Source organism: Aethalodelphis obliquidens, unplaced genomic scaffold (assembly GCF_003676395.1).
Source record: "Aethalodelphis obliquidens isolate GAN/ISIS:26980383/991018 unplaced genomic scaffold, ASM367639v1 scaffold60, whole genome shotgun sequence".
NCBI classification, from domain to species: domain Eukaryota; kingdom Metazoa; phylum Chordata; class Mammalia; order Artiodactyla; family Delphinidae; genus Aethalodelphis; species Aethalodelphis obliquidens.
In genome coordinates this window covers 11,108,381-11,127,068 of record NW_020838004.1, presented here as the reverse complement: position 1 = coordinate 11,127,068, position 18,688 = coordinate 11,108,381, and positions in this window count along the sequence as shown.

Sequence of the window (18,688 nt, the reverse complement as noted above, 5' to 3'; positions counted from 1 at the left end):
GAGTCTGTTTTCCCAGTTGATTGAAAGTTGTATATATTTTCATAATAACCTCATAATCTCTTAGTCACATTGTACCTGATTATTGGTAGGTCATAACACTGAATTTCAACATGGTCAGATTAATAATGTCTCTTTTATAATAAATAAATCTTTAGCCCTGAAATGAAATCATATACATATAGTAATATATTTTAAAATATCTAAGTTAAAATGATCTATTTCAATATTTAGACAGATCTGATCTATAAGAAAATAGATCCTTTCACCTACTTATGAAAAATAAATGTGAATTTAAGAGAATGAGAAGATCAGAAGTTATACCAAAGAAACTCAGGGAAATGAAAGAGCATAGATGCAGGAGGAGAAGAGAATAAACATTAGAATCAACAATTGACCAGATTAATTTGTACATAAGAGAAAAATAAAAAAGGAAATAATAGGCAGAAACTAATTACAGATTTCAAAGTGAAAAACATAAGGAAGTCTGTTAGTCTCATAAGTGAGCTTGGCCTTCTCTCCCTTCTCATTTCATGCATAGGGTGCAAGTTACAAGTTCCTAAGTACTGCTCTATCCCTTCTAGTTTTCCTGTGTCTTTCTCACACCATTATGAATAGTCCCTTTAAATTCTCCTACAATTTACCCAGTTTGAGTGTGCCATTTGTTTCTCACTGGGACACTAAATAATATAGTAATTGGTATTCAAAATGGCTCCATTAAACAAACTCTAAAAATGGGATCCTGTGAGTGGTTTACTCATTTATTTAAGATGCACAAGGAAAACCCTCTGACAGAGGGAATAAGGCACAGATAATATTATGTGGCAATATCCTGCTTACATCTTTTGTCATTGGTGGTGGCCTGAGATGGAGGGCAAGGCCTTCGTAGCCAAATGACTAGTATTTAGTCACTGAGTTAGAAAGGTGCTTCTCTTGTGTTTCTCATGCTGCTACCACACTCAACATTTCTGACACCAGATGTGTGGCTTCCCCCACCCCCCACATCAAGTAATACACCATGATATCAGCTGGGTGTTCTACAGTTAAGTTAATTCTGACACTATCTGCCTTAGAGATAGTGTCGGATTCCACAAGGTACAGGCTCAGTCTCAGGAGACTGCCTTCCACTTTGGATGCCAATTGCAAGTAGTAGGTCCCCAAGTTATCCACAATTTCTGTCCGAATTGGCTACAAATTGGAAGTTCCCATAACCCCCTTCCTTTGATTTGATCATTTGCTATAACAGCTCACAGAATTCAGGGAAACACTTTCTTACATTTACCAGTAATAAATATGTAATAAAGCATATGATAAAGGAGACAGATGGACAGCCAGATGAGAGATACCTAGGGTGAGGTCTGGAAGGGTCCAAAGCACAGGAACTTTTTTCCCTGCGGAGTTGGGGGATATCATCCTCCTGGTATGTGGACGTGTAAACCAGTCTGCAAGTTCTCCAAACCCCATACTTTTGTGATTTTCATGGAGATTAGTAACTCAATCTCTAGCCCCTCTCCCCTTCCCAGAGGATGGGGGTGGGACTGAAAACTCCAAACTTCTGATCATTGCTTGGTCTTTCTGATAACCAGCCCCTATCCTGAGACTTTCAAGTAGATCAACAAGAGTTGTCTCATTAGAACAAAAGACAATCCTATCACCCAGGAAACTCGAAGGAATGTAGGAACTCTGTATCAGGAAGTGGAGGCAGAGACCAATATATATATATGTATATCTTTTTCCATTACCTCACAATTACTAAGTCAACAAGTATGATGACAGTGATTGTGGAACTAGTTACCTGGTGCCTTAGTTTTACTAGTGTCAGTATCCACCCTTGTACACTATCATTTGTGATTTTTCTATTCCCTAACAATGTCACAGGAAATAATTTATTGAATGTTCCTTAATTACTCAATTTGAGTGTGCCATCTATTTGTACTGGTTGGGGACTTGCAAGAGAAACTATATCTGTCATTAGGTGACAGGGACTAAATGTTGGTCTTTTAAAGTAGCATCCAAATGAGAGCAATATATTTTTAAGTAAGTTTCTTTCTTTTAATTAATTTTTATTGGAGTATAATTGATTTACAATGTTGTGTTTAGTTCTGCTGTACAGCAAAGTGAATCAGTTATACATATACATGAATAAGTTCCTTTAAGCTTATTTTTATCTAACTGCTGCAAAGATGACACTTGACAATGCTCTGTGACTAAAGTAAGAAATAAATGATGTCTGTGGTTCAATCCCTTAATGATTGTTATCATTTTATTGGAAGTGATTTGATTCTTTCATTTTAATAAGAGCCTCATTAACTTTCCAAATGTATATGAAAGATGTATATTATGTCATACTAATGCAATTCTTAATATTTTTTTCATTGTTTGAATGAAAATATAAATAATAGCATCAAATAGCATATAAAATCTTTAAAAATAATTTCTTTTAGGGAAGCACCTTACTTTCAGTTTTAGGAGAAGACATTCAAACTCTTCTTTATTATCATTGCACAGTCTAAAAGATTACTCATAATTGTATTAATAACACTGAATAGCACTCACTGATTTGTGAAGCCTTCCATTAACTTTCTTGGTGACTAATAGTGGTCAATGAACAATGCAGTGAATTTCTGAAATACTTAGTGCTGCTTTTCAAAAATTGGCTATACATCCACATTGCTAAATATTGCTGGTGCTCCATCTATTTTTCTAATATAGAATTAGAAAAAGAATATTTTTCTATGAAGCAATTGTAAAGATTTCAAGCATGTACTTTTTGATGATTCTTTTGTATCCATTTCTAGTAGTTTTGAAAATAACATTACCTTGCAAGTTCTTCATTCCTTAAAAAAACTAATACCTGTAATAAAGCTTTACTATTACACTGAATATGTTCATCCTATTGTAATGAAAACTCAATTGACTGAAACTCACTTTCAGTTGCTTTTTGGCAACTTTTACTAAATCATTGATTTTTTTTCTTGAACTGTTTTCACCTTTGTTCAATGGCATAGAATAGACGTATCATTAAATTTTTTCCATCATTGTACTGGTAACCTCTCATGAAGCTGATATGATTAGTTTTTCTACAGAATTATGGTGTTTATCCCACTTTGCAGCCAATTGAGCTCATCTTCAGTGTAGGACTTCTCACATTCTTGGCATCTGATCACTAAAAATCAACAGCCTCCAGTCTTTATGATGTCCAAAATCACATACACATTCACAAAACACCACCCCTAGGAGGCAGCATAATTCCCATGGAGAATCATTAGGCTGCAGTAATATTATCACAACACTTTCAAAATCATTGAGAAAAATTGAATTTACACAAATAACTTATTCCATCTGGTTGCAAATTTAAGTATGGCAACAGAAAAGATTTCTAAAGTCTCTCTCAATCATACAATCTAACTCCTAATAAGTGAACACAGCATCATTAGTCAAGGTTCTCCAGAGAGACAGAACCAGCCTATATACATATAGCTCACGTGGTTATGGAGGCTAAGCCCTATGATCTGCTGTCCCCAAGCTGGAGAACCAGGAAAGCTGGTGGTGTAAACCTAATCCCAGCCTGAAGGCCTGAAAACCAAGGGGACCAATGGTGTAGGTCCCAGTCTGAGTCCAAAGGCACGAGAACTGGGAATGCCAATGTGAAGAAGATAGGTGTTCCCGCTTAGAAGAGAGAGTGAATTCGCCCTTCCTCTGCCACATCTTTGTTCTGTTTGAGCCCTCAGACAACTGGTTGATACCCACCCATATTGGTGAGGGCAGATCTTCTCTACTAAGTCTATTGATTCAGATGCCAAGCTCTTCTGGAAACACTCTCACAGATACACCCAGAGATAAGGTTTTACCAGTTATCTCTTAGCTCAGTCAAGTTGATGTAAACTTAACCATCACACAGTGCCTTCACAAATCTACCTGAGAAAGGATTCTCAGTTTCTAATTAATTCTCCAGGTACTAGGGGCTCATTACCTTCAAAGTCAGTCCATTCACTGTTTATAGAATCTTACCTTTAGAAAGTCTTTCCATAGAGTGAACTCATATCTACCTGCTTGAAGTACCCAGGTGTAGAACAAAGCCCAAGTATGTAACAGAGGGAAGTGAGTTAGTATTCAGTGCTTTCTAGCTTTTTTTTTTTTTTTTTGCCTCTCTGGAACATGGTATGTTCTGTTGACCTGATTAAGGTTTTTGTTCAGGTTACAGAAAGTCAGGCAAATAGGTGGTTTTATCCCAAAGCATCTTTTAGATCTGAGCTCTTTCTCCCTTTTCTATAAGTAAGGTTCAAAATCTTACTTCTTAGGCCTTCCCACTATGTGAAATGGCAGAACTTTTCTCCAGCGGAATAGGTATTCTGTCCAGGGCAAGAGGACAAAGGAGGAGCCTGCATTTCAAGCTGCTCTTTCTTCTTTCACCTTCTAAATATCATGTTCTCCAAGCCTCTCTCTTCAGTCCTCAGCCCTCACTCCTCTACACACGTGGCTTCACTAGTCACCTACACACTGAGGACTCCTGCATCTGCATTTCCAGCTCAGACTCCTCTGTTTATGGAATATTCACCTAGATGACTGAGGAATATTCAGATCACATGTCTTGAAAACCTAGTTCTCTTCTACTTGGTGAATTATCCCACCATCTGTGCAGTCACCCAAACCCAAAACCTACAAATTATATGAAAGTTTTGAACTCAATCTACATCCATTTAATTAGTAAATCCTATTGGAACTCTTTCATATCTGTTCTGTTTTCTTTGACATTAATCTTAGGGTCTTAGCAATAAAGATGCTCAGTAAATATGAACTATTGTTTGCCAGGTACTGTGCTGGACATTCCACATACATTTTTATTTAATCTTTAGAAAACACTGAAGGAAAGTAATATTTTTCTAATCTTATCCATGAAGAAGCTAAGGAACAATAAGCTGAAGTAATTCTTCAAAAGTAACTTAGCTGGCAACAAGATGAAACCAGTTTTCAGTAAATTTCTCAGTCTTGACCAAACAAAATAAAAAATGTTTACCCATTAAATTTCCCAGGAAGTGAGATTGTTTCATTGTGTCTCATATAAATTAAGAGAATAGTTTCTAATAGACTTCTGTTACATATGCTGTTACAGGCAAATAACTCTTGAAACTCACAGAAGCTGAGCAGACCATGGGAATAAATACTTCATAATAGCTACTGATTTGTTTATTTATTTTTTCCAGCTTTATTGAGATATGATTGACATATAACATTGTATAAGTTTAAGGTATACACATGTTGATTTGATACACTTACAAATTGCAAAATGATTCCCACCATAGTGTTAGCTAACATCCCCCCCATCACATCACATAATTATCTTTTCTTTCTTTTTTTTTTTGGTGGCAAGAACATTTAAGATCCACTGTCTTAGCAACTTTGAAGTATATAATACAGTATTATTAACTATAATTACCTTAATCATCTTGCTGTACATTAAATCCCTGAAACTTCCTCATCTTATAATGCGAGCTTGTACCTTTTGACCAACATCTTCCCATTTCTGCCACCCCCAGCCCCTGGTAACCACCACTCTACTCTGTTTCTATGACTTTGACGTTTTTAGATTCCATGTATAAATGATATCATACGGTATTTATCTTTCTCTGTCTGACTTATTTCACTTAGCATAATGCTCTCAAGGTCAATCCATATTGTAGCATATTGCAGGATTTACTATTTTATGGCTGAATAATATAACATTGTATAAATATATCACAACTTCTTTATCCATGTATTCATTGACAGATATTTAGGTTGTTTCCATATCTTGGCTATTGTGAATAATGCTACAATGAACATGGGAGTAGATATTTCTTTGAGATCCTGTTTTCAGTTTCCTTGAATATATACCCAGAGGTGGGATTGTTGGGTCATATGGTAGTTCTATTTTAAATTTTTTGAAGAACCTCCATACTGTTTGGAAAATAGTTTCTGTAAAAAATTATATACCTTGTGCAATAGTGCACAAGGCTTCCATCTTTTCCACATCCTTGACAGCACTTATTATCTCTTGCCTTCTTTATGATACCCATTCTAACAGGAATAAGGTGATATCTTACTGTGGTTTTATTTATATTTCCCTGATGATCAGTGATGTCCAGTACATTTACATGTACCAGTTGGCTACTTAGATGTCTCCTTTTTAAAAATGTCTATTTAGTTCCTCTGCCCATTATCTGATCAGATTTTTTGTTGTGTTATCATTGAGTTATATGAGTTCTTTATATATCTTGGATGTTAACCACTTATCAGATAGATGATTTGCAAATATTTTCTTTCATTATGTAGGTTCCCTGTTCATTTTGTTTCTTTTGCTGTGTAGAAGTGTTTTAGTTTGATATAGTCTCACTTGTTAATATTTTCTTTTGTTGTTTGTGCTTTTGATGTTATATACAAAACATCATCTTCAAGACCAACATCTAGGAGCTTTCCCCCTATGTTTTCTTCTAGAAGTTTTATAGTTTAAGGTCTTATGTTCATCTTTTATTCATTCTGAGTTAATTTTTGTGAGTGGTGTCAGGTAGGAGTCCAATTTTATTTTTGAGCATGTGGTTTTCCAATTTTCTCAATACAATTTATTAAAGAGACTATCCTTTTCCCATTGAGTATTCTTGGCTCCCTTGTCAAATATTTGTTGACTATATACACAAGGATTTATTTCTGGACTCTCAATTCCATTCCATTGGGCTATTTGTCTGTTGTTGTTATTGTTTTAAACCAATACAATACTGTTTTGATTACTATAGCTTTGTAGTATAGTTTGAAATCAGGAAGTGTGATACCTTAAGTTTTGCTCTATTTTTCATAGGATTGCTTCTGCTATTCAGTCTTTGTGGTTCCACACAACTTCTAGGATTATTTGTTCTATTTCTGTGAAAAATGCCATTGGAATTTTGATAGGGATTGCATTGAATCTATACAACGCTTTAGGAAGTATGGACGTTTTAACAATGTTAATTCTTCTGATGCCTGAACATGGAATAACTTTCCCTTTTTTTGTGTATTTTCAATTTCTTTCATCAAAGTCTTGTAGTTTTCATTGTAGACATCTTTCACTTCCTCAGTTACAATTTTTCCTATGTATTTTATTACTTTTGATACTAGTGTGAATGGGATGATTTTATTTATTTCTTTTTCAGATATTTCATTGTTAACATATAGAAATGCAACTGATTCTGTATGTTGCTTTTGTACCTTGCAACTTTATTGAATTTGTTGAATGAAGTTTTTGGCCAACCCAGTATAAAATCAGGTCATCTGCAAACAGGGGTCATTTTACTTCTTTCTTTTCTATTTAGATACCCTTTATCTCTATTTCTTGTCTTATTGATCTAGTTAGGACTTCTAGTACTATGAGTCTGTGGAGGTTGTTCTGTCCATTGTTTTTTTCAGTGGCAAAAGCTGCTAGGTTTGTCTGCAGTCCAAGTCACTGTGAATCACAATTGCTCCTGCTGTGTGGTTGCTATTGGTAGCCCCTGCTTTCTTCCTTGTGCCTAGCTTTCTGTATATTTTTCACCTTTGCTTATCTGTGATGAAACTGAAAAAAGACAGTTTTTCAGTGCCCTGAAATTCTGGGGAAGCTAGTAACTCATCCCACTCTTCCTTCCCTGATGAGGGGAACTCTTTCTGGAGAGTTCCCTCTTTGAAATGAGCTATGCCAGCTTGGGGGATGGGACAATGCAAGTAAAATGCAGTTATCTTCCTTTTCTTCTTTTTGTATTCTCAGGCTTTTTTGTTCCATTGTGTTTCTGAAGTTTCTTAAGTGTGCTTCAGAGCTCTCCCAGAGCTGCTTTTTTTCATAGATAGCTTTCTATTTGTTGATCTTTGTGGAGGGATGAGGCTGGGGTCTCCTGCATTACTATTTTGGTCATAATTTGTTATTGACTGGTTTAAATACACTATCTATTGCTCAAAGTAAAGACAACTTGAGGATGCTGAAAAGAGTTGTGCAAGGGGCTGGGATGGGAACCTTGAAAAAACTGCAACAGTAGTTAGCATCAATTGGCATTTGAGGATTTGATAATTTAAATGTAAGTGAAACAGAGATATGATATCACAAAGGGCCAGAACTCCGTGACTAAAGATATTCCTCTTGGTGTACAACAGTAGTGCTCTTAGCACTCTGCAGGCAAGTTTCTCTCTGACTTTGACAACGCCATTTCTCAAAACCCTCTCCCTCAGAGTTTACAATCTACCAATACTAATACCTGAAGGGGTTTGGAGAAGTAATGATTAATCAAGTTTCAACCCTCTTTTACCTTTGTTAAGGCTCAGTTGAAAAAATACACAAAGGTGTGAGATAGAGAGATTAAAGTATTTGCTTTAATTTTGGAAAAACTAGGTTAGATACTGTGTCTTCAAAGCCTTAGTTAGCCTTTTAAAACCTTCTCCCAGCAAGTATTGATCTTCAGGGACAACCAGCCTGAGGGGTAGTTGAGCCAGCTCAACTGGTACACTTTCTAGAGACAGACAGGGCTTTGAATTTACTTCTAAATAGCCGGCCTGAGCTCTAATCTGTTTACCACAGAGGTAAGGCGGACCACCTCTTCATGAAAGAAGGATGATATACAAAGAGAAGGAGAGAGAGATAGAACAGAGATTTGCAAGTTCATTCTCTTCTCCTAAAGTCACTCATGGGATAAACCTCTCTTCTTCCCCTAAGTGAAACATAAAAAAATCACAGAAGTGCTCCTCTAGTAGAAAGTTACTCTTGGTAACTTGAGAACAGGAGAATAGTTACCTCTAATTGTTCCTGACATTCACCACATTGTTTCTTTACCTATGTAAAGACGTATTTCTGCCTGAAAATATTTTTCTGCCTTCTTTCCTGTAACATCTACTACTTAAATTTCCTCTGATCCCTTACCATTAATTCCTTACTCCATCCAGCTCTGGGTCTGTTACCAAACCAAACTTGGGTCCACTTGCCCATGCACAGTAAATTCAATCTCACTGACACTGGGTTGTGAAGGAAAGTGCAGCATTAATTGCAGGGCACCAAGCAAGGAGAATGGGCAGCTTATGCTCAAAAGACCCAAACTCCCCAATGGCTTTCAGGGAAGGGGTTTTACGGACAGTGTGAAGGAGGGGGCTGCAGCATGCCTCTTGTGCACAGTTCTTGGATTGGTTGGCATCAAGGAGAAATTTCAAGCATCATCAACCTTCTGGTTTCAACCAGTCTAGGGACTATGTTCTTGCAGTCAGCAGTTTTCATCTGTTGGGGGCCTGCTTCCTGTAAAAACAACTTAGTGTGTCAGGCCTTTATATCTTTCAGGGAACTGTGAGTTCTGTGATTCTGCTATGTGGATGATTTATAGTCTAAATTGTTACCAGTTTCCCAGCCCAACAGCTCTTCTTTGTTTCCACACCTTCACATTTCCTAATCATTAACACTTGAGTCAGCCTTTTGAGACTCAAGGGAGAACTGGGAGGCTAAAGAAAAAGCCTTTTATTTCAAAGGACAGGGACACAGGGGCTGGTGTAAAGTTTCAGTTCCCCCTTTTCTTTGACACTCCTCAATCTTGAGGGGAACAGGTTAAAGAAAAGAAAGGGAGTAAAGTTTTGGATGCAGTGGTTAATCATACACTCAGCAGAGGAACTCGGTTTTAGGGAGACTAGGTTTCAGGTCAAGTGTTTCCTGGGATCTCCACCATAGCACATTCTGCTGGATTATAACTCTATGCTTTCTGGTTGAATTCCTTACCACTTTTCTGTGTTTTCCCCTGGATTGAAAGTTTAATCGGGTTTAAGTAGTTTATCATTTTATACCTAGTATCTACCATAATGCTGATACATGGTAAGCAATCAGTAAACATTTATAGAAATGGATCCTGAAAATGGAGTGTCATGTAATTTTTGTCTTCTTAACATAATAGTGACTTAAATCAATATTCCTTATGACAAATGTTTCACCTATGGTATTAGAGCTATCCTAAGTTTGAATACTTGATCTACCTTAGAAGGAAATTTATAGCTTAAGTGTATCTATTAGAAAGAAGAGAATGCTAACATTAATGATTTAAGCTTCCACTCATCATTGGAGGTATAAACTGTCCTGTACTTCTAAGCTTGTAGGCATGCCAAGCAAAGATATACGGGAGATCAGCTCCCCTGCATCTTTTAAGTCTTTAAAGATAACACCTAAAGATGTCATTGCTTACCTTCCAGTATGGTTTATTACCTTGGCTTAGGAGGGGGTAGTAGTTTTAGAAGTTGCCAGTTGTTTTTTCCCTGTATGAGAGTTTTCACACCATAGGTCAAGGAGCCAATGTTGGGTTTGTGCCAGTTACCAAGTATGACTATAATTAATTATATATTTGATGACCAGGACAATGATCACCACATGGGTCCATAGACCCAGAGGATTCTGTTTTATTATCTGGTCTCCTTATTCTGCCACTCTAACAGTGGGTATCAATGCCAACTGGAGTCCTATTTCCAATAGTCTTCTCAAAATACAGTTACCCACACACTCCTATATATAAAATAGATAACAAATAGGAATCTACTGTATAGCACAGGGAACTCTACTCAATACTCTGTAATGACCTATATGGAAAAATAATCTAAAAAAGAGTGAATATATGTATATGTATAAATGATTCACTTTGCTGTACAGCAGAAACTAATACAACATAGTAAATCAACTATACTCCAATAAAAATTAATTTTAAAAAGTACAGTTATGCAAGTAAATGACTGTAGAAACCCTGGAGAAGATCTGTGAGGAACATAACTCTACACTTGCTATGGTATTAATGGGTCCTCCCTCAAGGAGATGCAGCCTCTCTTTCAACCAATAGCTTCTGGGTCTGAAAAATGGCTCAGGTGTAGAAGTCATTTAAGAAATCACAACATTTCATTGTGACAACTTCCTTCAGCATTCAGATAATTTATCCTGATTCTACAGATAGACGATTACCTTTCCTAGCTGCTTATTTTGTTCATAGGAATACTATATTTTATTATCCACATCTCTCTATAGTTCAGGCACCCATGCCACCTCCATCTTTGTCACTCATTAGGATAATTGCAGTCACAATTATGATTATTATTGTCTTATGATTATTAAATGCCATGATTATTAGGTCATCCTTTGGCTATTGTTGTCTTTCTTCCTATTATTCCCTTTACTATTAGTAAGCTCAGATTTCCATTGGCCTCTTCTACCATTAGCCTCAGCCTATACAGCAGAGTCACCACAGAGCTTCTCACTAGTGCATTCCTTATTGCTTTGGTAGACTGTATCCTCTAAGCTGAAAAAGAAAATCTAGTGGGATCTGGAGGAGCTGTGCTGCCAGTTTCTGCCCTGTGCCAACAAGGTGAGCTAGTAAGTGAGCAGCACACGTCTGAGCTGCAACGTGCCTTGTCCTAGAGCAACTTTCAGAGCATAGAATAACTGGTATTTCATGTCTGCCTTTCAAATCTCATGCAAATTTCTCTTGAAGCCCATCTTGACTTGGAACGATACAAAGAAAAAAATTCTGGGAAACATGGTTCCAGCTTAGCTAACTTGATACACTACAGAGTCACAGCACATTCCATTGCCTGAGTCAAAATGTCTTATTAAAAGGAATTCTAATTTTTGGTAACATATAGGTTGAAAACAATATCCAGCACAATGGTTGGTATAACTGTGTTATCTTATCCTTAGAGCTGTTGTTTCCACCACCACCCTTTTATTTATTAAAAAAAGTTTATCTTTTCTCCTCTTTTAACCAGAAATTTTATTGTTGATTTCATCAGTGATTACTAGAAGAGCATAGGTAAAACTTCCTTATTGTATCTTCATTATCAGATTACACACCCACTACCTCTGCAGTTTCTATTACCTGATGAAATATAAATATAATGTTTAAGTAAAATATGCTTATTCATATGCCTTTTATGTCTTTAAAAATAAAAAGAATCACATTTGGTCAGATGACTTTCTGAAGTCAGGGTGCAACCTCCTCCCATTCCTCTTAGGTCTACTTTGAAGGTGGCTTGTTTTCATAGTTAACCCCACTGAAAAAAAACTCACAATGTAGAAGAAGATAATTGGTAATTTGGTATTCATTTGTTTGTGTAATTCTACATTTAAGTGGCGACTTTCTTCAATTTATCAGGGAAGCTATTTTAGTACTTTTGTACATATGGTTCTTTGGCGGCATTTTCATTATTTCTAACAATAATATGCAATGAATCATAAGATGCTGCAAATGTGTTTCACTGTCCTGTGTAATAGGAGAAAACAAGGAATATGACAAACGGCAAGAACTATGACTGAGATATGGAATTTCTTACCATTTTTCTCTCTTCTTTCAATCTCTCTCTCTCTCCCTCCTTTCTCTGATAAATACAAATATTGTGTTAATAACTTAAATAGCTTATATATGTAAAATCTTCATTGAGATATTATATATATTAAAACTGCTGCTAATTAATTAAGTTTTAAATATTAAACATAAACATTTTAGTCCTTTAAATTTATTTTTATTTTTTTAACATCATTATTGGGGTATAATTGCTTTACAATGGTGTGTTAGTTTCTGCTTTATAACAAAGTGAATCAGTTATACATATACATATGTTCCCATATCTCTTCCCTCTTGCGTCTCCCGCCCTCCCACCCTCCCTATCCCACCCCTCCAGGCAGTCACAAAGCACCGAGCCGATATCCCTGTGCCATGCGTCTGCTTCCCACTAGCTATCTACCTTACGTTTGTTAGCGTGTGCATGTCCATGAATCTCTCTCGCCCTGTCACAGCTCACCCTTCCCCCTCCACATAACCTCAAGTCCGTTCTCCGGTAGGTCTGTGTCTTTATTCCTGTCTTACCCTAGGTTCTTCATGACATTTTTTTTTCTTCTTAAATTCCATATATATGTGTTAGCATACGGTATTTGTCTTTTTCGTTCTGACTTACTTTACTCTGTATTACAGACTCTAGGTCTATCCACCTCATTACAAATAGCTCAATTTCGTTTCTTTTTATGGCTGAGTAATATTCCATTGTATATATGTGCCACACCTTCTTTATCCATTCATCCAATGATGGGCACTTAGGTTGTTTCCATCTCCGGGCTATTGTAAATAGAGCTGCAATGAACATTTTGGTACATGACTCTTTTTGAATTTTGGTTTTCTCAGGGTATATGCCCAGCAGTGGGATTCTGGGTCATATGGTAGTTCTATTTGTAGTTTTTTAAGGAAACTCCATACTGTTCTCCAAAGTGGCTGAACCAATTCACATTCCCACCAGTAGTGCAAGAGTGTTCCCTTTTCTCCACACCCTCTCCAGCATTTATTGTTTCTAGATTTTTTGATGATGGCCATTCTGACTGGTGTGAGATGATATCTCATTGTAGTTTTGATTTGCATTTCTCTAATGATTAATGATGTTGAGCATTCTTTCATGTGTTTGTTGGCAGTCTGTATATCTTCTTTGGAGAAATGTCTATTTAGGTCTTCTGCCCATTTTTGGATTGGGTTGTTTGTTTTTTTATTATTGAGCTGCATGAGCTGCTTGTAAATTTTGGAGATTAATCCTTTGTCAGTTGCTTAATTTGCAAATATTTTCTCCCACTCTGAGGGTTGTCTTTTGGTCTTGTTTATGGTTTCCTTTGCTGTGCAAAAGCTTTGAAGTTTCATTAGGTCCCATTTGTTTATTTTTGGTTTTATTTCCATTACTCTAGGAGGTGGGTCAGAAAGGATCTTGCTGTGATTTATGTCATAGTGTTCTACCTATGTTTTCCCCTAAGAGTTTGATAGTTTCTGGTCTTACATTTAGGTCTTTAATCCATTTTGAGCTTATTTTTGTGTATGGTGTTAGGGAGTGATCTAATCTCATACTTTTACATATACCTGTCCAGTTTTCCCAGCACCACTTATTGAAGAGGCTGTCCTTTCTCCACTGTACATTCCTGCCACCTTTATCAAAGATAAGGTGTCCATATGTGCGTGGGTTTATCTCTGGGCTTTCTATCCTGTTCCATTGATCTATCTTTCTGTTTTTGTGCCAGTACCATACCGTCTTGATAACTGTAGCTTTGTAGTATAGTCTGAAGTCAGGGAGCCTGATTCCTCCAGCTCCTTTTTTCGTTCTCAAGATTGCTTTGGCTATTCGGGGTCTTTTGTGTTTCCATACAAATTGTGAAATTTTTTGTTCTACTTCTGTGGAAAATGCCAGTGGTAGTTTGATAGGGATTGCATTGAATCTATAGATTGCTTTGGGTAGTAGAGTCATTTTCACAATGTTGATTCTTCCAATCCAAGAACATGGTATATCTCTCAACCTATTTGTATCATCTTTAATTTCTTTCATCAGTGTCTTATAATTTTCTGCATACAGGTCTTTTGTCACCTTAGGTAGGTTTATTCCTAGATATTTTATTCTCTATGTTGCAATGGTAAATGGGAGTGTTTTCTTGATTTCACTTTCAGAGTTTTCATCATTAGTATATAGGAATGCCAGAGATTTCTGTGCATTAATTTTGTATCCTGCTACTTTACCAAATTCATTGATTAGCTCTAGTAGTTTTCTGGTAGCATCTTTAGGATTCTCTATGTATAGTATCATGTCATCTGCAAACAGTGACAGCTTTACTACTTCTTTTCCAATTTGGATTCCTTTTATTTCCTTTTCTTCTCTGATTGCTGTGGCTAAAACTTCCAAAACTATGTTGAATAAGAGTGGTGAGAGTGGGCAACCTTGTCTTGTTCCTGATGTTAGTGGAAATGCTTTCAGTTTTTCACCATTGAGGATGATGTTGGCTGTGGGCTTGTCATATATGGCCCTTATTATGTTGAGGAAAGTTCCCTCTATGCCTACTTTCTGCAGGGTTTTTATCATAAATGGGTGTTGAATTTTGTCAAAAGCTTTCTCTGCATCTATTGAGATGATCATATGGTTTTTCTCCTTCAATTTGTTAATATGGTTTATCACATTGATAGATTTGCGTATATTGAAGAATCCTTGCATTCCTGGAATAAACCCTACTTGATCATGGAGTATGATCCTTTTAATGTGCTGTTGGATTCTGTTTGCTAGTATTTTGTTGAGGATTTTTGCATCTATGTTCATCAGTGATATTGGCCTGTAGTTTTCTTTCTTTGTGACATCCTTGTCTGGTTTTGGTATCAAGGTGATGGTGGCCTCGTAGAAGGAATTTGGGAGTTTTCCTTCCTCTGCTATATTTTCGAAGAGTTTGAGAAGGATAGGTGTTAGCTCTTCTCTAAATGTTTGATAGAATTCGCCTGTGAAGCCATCTGGTCCTGAGCTATTGTTTGTTGGAAGATTTGTAATTACAGTTTCAATTTCAGTGCTTGTGATTGGTCTGTTCATATTTTCTATTTCTTTCTGATTCAGTCTTGGCAGGTTGTGCATTTCTAAGAATTTGTCCATTTCTTCCTGATTGTCCATTTTATTGGCATAGAGTTGCTTGTAGTAATCTCTCATGATCTTTTGTATTTCTGCAGTGTCAGTTGTTACCTCTCCTTTTTCATTTCTAATTCTATTGATTTGAGTCTTCTCCCTTTTTTTCTTGATGAGTCTGGCTAGTGGTTTACCTATTTTGTTTATCTTCTCAAAGAACCAGCTTTTAGTTTTCTTGATCTTTGCTATTGTTTCCTTCATTTCTTTTTCATTTCTTTCTTTCTTTTTTTTAACATCTTTATTGGCATATAATTGCTTTACAATGGTATGTTAGTTTCAGCTTCACAACAAAATGAATCAGTTATATATATACATATATTCCCATATCTCTTCCCGCTTGCATCTCCCTCCCTCCCACCCTCCCTATTCCACCCCTCCAGGCGGTCACAAAGCACGGAGCTGATCTCCCTGTTCTATGCGGCTGCTTCCCACTAGCTATCTACCTTACGTTTGGTAGTGTATATATGTCCATGCCTCTTTATCGCTTTGTCACCGTTTGCCATTCCCCCTCCCCATAGCCTCAAGTCCATTCTCTAGTAAGTCTGTGTCTTTATTCCTGTTTCACCCCTAGGTTTTTCATGACATTTTTTTTTTCTTAAATTCCATATATATGTGTTAACATACGGTATTTCTGATCTGATTTTTATGATTTCTTTCCTTCTGGTAGCTTTGGGGATTTTTCATTCTTCTTTCTCTATTTGCTTGAGGTGCAAGGTTAGGTTGTTTATTCGAGATGTTTCCTGATTCTTAAGGTGGGCTTGTATTGCTATAAACTTCCCCCATAGAACTACTTTTGCTGCATCCCATAGGTTTTGGGTCATTGTGTCTCCATTGTCATTTGTTTTTAGGTATTTTTTTATTTCCTCTTTGATTTCTTCAGTGATCACTTCATTATTAAGTAGTGTATTGTTTAGCCTCCATGTATTTGTATTTTTTACAGATCTTTTCCTGTAATGGATATCTAGTCTCATGGCTTTGTGGTCAGAAAAGATACTTGATACAGTTTCAATTTTCTTGAATTTACCAAGGCTTCATTTGTGACCCAAGATATGATCTATCTTGGAGAATGTTCCATGAGCACTTGAGAAAAATGTGTATTCTGTTGTTTTTGGATGGAGTGTCCTGTAAATATTAATTAAGTCCATCTTGTTTAATGTATCATTTAAAGCTTGTGTTTCATTATTTATTTTCATTTTGGATGATCTGTCCATGGCTGAAAGTGGGGTGTTAAAGTCCCCTACTATGAATGTGTTACTGTCGATTTCCCCTTTTATGGCTGTTAGTATTTGCCTTATGTATTGAGGTGCTCCTATGTTGGGTGCATAAATATTTACAATTGTTATATCTTCTTCTTGGATCAATCCCTTGATCATTATGTAGTGTCCTTCTTTGTCTCTTCTAATAGTCCTTATTTTAAAGTCTATTTTTTCTGATATGAGAACTGCTACTCCAGCTTTCTTTTGGTTTCCATTTGCATGGAATATCTTTTTCCATCCCCTTACTTTCAGTCTGTTAGTGTCTCTAGGTCTGAAGTGGGTCTCTTGTAGACAGCATATATAAGGGTCTTGTTTTTGTATCCATTCGGCCAATCTGTGTCTTTTGGTGGTAGCATTTAGTCCATTTACATTTAAGGTAAATATCGATATGTATGTTCCTATTCCCATTTTCTAAATTGTTTTGGGTTCATTATTATAGGTCTTTTCCTTCTCTTGTGTTTCTTTTCTAGAGAAGTTCCTTTAGCATTTGTTGTAAAGCTGGTTTAGTGGTGCTGAACTCTCTCAGCTTTTGCTTGTCTGTAAAGGTTTTAATTTGTCCATCAAATCTGAATGAGATCCTTGCTGGGTAGAGTAGTCCTGGTTGCAGGTTTTTCTCCTTCATCACTTTCAGTATGTCCTGCCACTCCCTTCTGGCTTGTAGGGTTTCTGCTGAGAGATCAGCTGTTAACCTTATGGGGATTCCCTTGTGTGTTATTTGTTGTTTTTCCCTTGCTGCTTTTAATATGCTTTCTTTGTATTTAATTTTTGACAGTTTGATTATGTGTCTTGGCATATTTCTCCTTGGATTTATCCTGTATGGGACTCTCTGTGCTTCCTGGACTTGATTAACTATTTCCTTTCCCATATTACGGAAGTTTTCAACTATAATCTCTTCAAATATTTTCTCAGTCCCTTTCTTTTTCTCTTCTTCTTCTGGAACCCCTATAATTCGAATGTTGGTGCGTTTAATGTTGTCCCAGAGGTCTCTGAGACTGTCCTCAGTTCTTTTCATTCTTTATTCTGCTCTGCAGTAGTTATTTCCACTATTTTATCTTCCAGGTCACTTATCTGTTCTTCTGCCTCAGTTATTCTGCTATTGATCCCATCTAGAGTATTTTTAATTTCATTTATTGTGTTGTTCATCGTTACTTGTTTCATCTTTATTTCTTCTAGGTCCTTGTTAACTGTTTCTTGCATTTTGTCCATTCTATTTCCACGATTTCGGATCAACCTTACTATCATTATTCTGAATTCTTTTTCAGGTAGACTGCCTATTTCCTCTTCATTTGTTAGGTTTGGTGCATTTTTATCTTGCTCCTTTATCTGCTGTGTGTTTTTCTGTCTTCTCATTTTGCTTATCTTACTGTGCTTGGGGTCTCCTTTTTGCAGGCTGCAGGTTCGTAGTTCCCGCTGTTTTTGATGTCTGTCTCCAGTGGCTAAGGTTGGTTCAGTGGGTTGTGTAGGCTTCCTGGTGGAGGGGACTAGTGCCTGTGTTGTGGTGGATGAGGCTGGATCTTGTCTCTCTAGTGGGCAGGTTCACGTCTGGTGGTGTGTTTTGGGGTGTCTGTGGCCTTATTATGATTTTAGGCAGCCTCTCTGCTAATGGGTGGGATTGTGTTCCTGTTTTGCTAGTTGTTTTGCATAGGTTGTCCAGCACTGTAGCTTGCTGGTCGTTGAGTGAAGCTGGGTGCTGGTGTTAAGATGGAGGTCTCTGGGAGATTTTCACCGTTTGATATTATGTGGAGCTGGGAGGTCTCTTGTTGACCAGTGTCCTGAAGTTGGCTCTCCTACCTCAGAGGCAGAGCCCTGACTCCTGGCTGGAGCACCAAGAGCCTTTCATCCACACGGCTCAGAATAAAAGGGAGAAAAAGTAGAGAGAATTAGTAGAATTATGAAGAAAGAAAAGGAAAGGAGGGAAGGAAGGAAGGAAGGAAGGAAGGAAGAAAGAAAGAAAGAAAGAAAGAAAGAAAGAAAGAAAGAAAGAAAGAAAGAAAGAA